We start from the raw sequence: 2518 nt of genomic DNA on the forward strand, positions 1-2518 counted from the left end.
ATTTAAACTGTACTTTATAAAGTTTAATTAATCTGTTTATTTTATAATTTTAATTAAAAATAAATATTTTAACTCAGCAATATCTATAATCTATAACAATATATAACGACAATATATGAATTTGGTGTCCAAAATTTCTTTCCAATATTACCCTTTCTAATTAACTTTCCATTTAAAAAAACTTCCACCAATTTCTCTCCATTTATAATCACATTATTAGAATAATTTTGTACTTTCCATCCACATCATCCTCTTTCTTATTCCATTCTCTTCTCTCATGTCTTCATCTACTTTTATTAATTCTTCTTTATCTTTATGTATTTTTCTCCAATTTATTAAATCAATTATGTATTGAAATACTTTTATTTTTTTTTTTGTCTCTAAAAAATTGCAAGAAGAAAAACGACTCATAATTAAACATGCCAAAAACTCAATTACAAATTATCAATAAAACCTCTATTTTTAATGATAACTATAAGAAAAATAATTATATTTTTTTAATAATTTGTGAGTGATGTCAGATAGTATGAAAGATGTTTATTTATGCTAGATTAGGTCATGGTCAAAGAAGATTGAGAGAAGATGGAGTATACATTTTTTGCAACTATATGGTTTACATAGATAATAAAGAATGAAGCGATTTTCTAAAGAGGAAAAAGTATGCTTAATCAAATTTTGACTGAAAATAAATTGTTTTATCATTTGTGATATTTAGAAGAGATAAAGACAAGAAAAAAAAATTAGTGTTAGTTTATATAGTTTAGTACTCACCACATACTCTATGACACTGTATTCTGATTTACAATTCAGTCTCAACTTTTAATTAGCATAAATAGAGAATTCATTATATACATACATGTATTTTTTAAAAAATAAAATTATGAAATGATAAATTAAATTTCTGATTTATAATATTATTTAACTGATATATACCATTAATTATTTATTTTGTAATTTTTTTTAGATAAATATATTAATTTTACTGTTATTATATTTTTAAAAATCTTATATGCAGTTAATTTTTGTGATAGGATTATGACACTAATGTTTAAAAATAAAAATGTAGCGAAAAGGAGAAAAGGAGTTGTAGTAAAAAATCCAATATCAAGGATTAAGTTGTAATAATAATCAAAGCTTTTTTTTTCTAATATATTTTTTCCTTTCTACTAGCATTTTTTTCTTTGTAAACTATTTTTGCATTTTCTTTAAATATAACCAAACCACAATATTTATAAGGTGGAACCGTGCAGATGTATTTATGTTTATTTTAAAAAAATAATTATTGATAAGTTTTATGTCGGTGGTAAATTAAGACATTGTAACATTTGATTATTTTACTATAATTATTTTGAGATTTTTCAATCAATACTTACTTTGTTATGTTTTTAAATTTAAAATAACAAATTATATTACTTCTTTATTCATGTATAAAATTATTTTTATTTTAGATTCTTTACATATTCAAATTACAACTTTATTATTATGTTTATTTTTCACATAAACTTGAGGATAATAATCTATTTTTTCTTGGTGACATAACGTACTTATGAATAAATAAGTTCAATTCTAAAAAGTAATTTTTGATTACTTACATTTCAAGTGTTAATAAATAGTGTTCCTAAAATATTTTTGATGGAATATATTTAATTTTAAAATTATTATTCTACCCTTTAATTTTATCTAAATATCTATTATATTCAAATTCTTTTATAAAATCTCTAATTTTTAATTCTAATTGATAATCAAAAACCCTAATTTCACTCAAACTCTAATCCTCACATCTCTTCTCCTCACCATCGTACATACACATGAAAAATAAAAAAGAAAATGGGGAAAATAGAGTCAGGAAAAAAGGAGAATTTAATGCTTATATTTATGTCTATTATAGTATTTTTAAATTTTAAAAACTATTTTACCAAATATAATTGATATTGTTTGTGTTTATTAAAAATTATTTTTAATTTAATTTATCAAACATAAATACTATAATTTTTAAAAAATCATCTTTTAAAAATTAGCTTTTACAAACTATTTTTAAAAAATAAAAGCTTTATCAAACTAAGTGTAAATTTTTCTTCCCTTTCCCCCCAAATTTTAAAAATAAAAGCTTTATCAAACTAAGTGTAAATTTTTCTTCCCCTTTCCCCCCAAAAACACACGCTACAGAATTATTTTTCCCCTTCTCCACGGCGTTCTTCACCGTCTCGGTGGGTATTCTTGGAGAGGCTGCGGAAGCCATTTCGGAGAGAGAGGAAGAAGGAGAATGGGTGCGGGGCGGGTAATCAGGGTTTTGGATTTTTGCCTTTGAGGTTTTAGAGGGAGTCTGAGCTGTTTTTTTTTTAAAAAGAACAAATTAATTTTTCTCAGTTTACTTTTTCCCCTTTCCCCCCTTTGGCCATCAGAATATCATATCAGAGAAAGGTTTTGCCCCCCTTGCCTTCAAAATCCTAACCCTAACACACCCACACACTCACACTCACTCACCAATTCACCATCACTCACCGCTGCCACCACGCCC

Source organism: Arachis ipaensis, chromosome B08 (genome assembly GCF_000816755.2).
Source record: "Arachis ipaensis cultivar K30076 chromosome B08, Araip1.1, whole genome shotgun sequence".
NCBI lineage: Eukaryota > Viridiplantae > Streptophyta > Magnoliopsida > Fabales > Fabaceae > Arachis > Arachis ipaensis.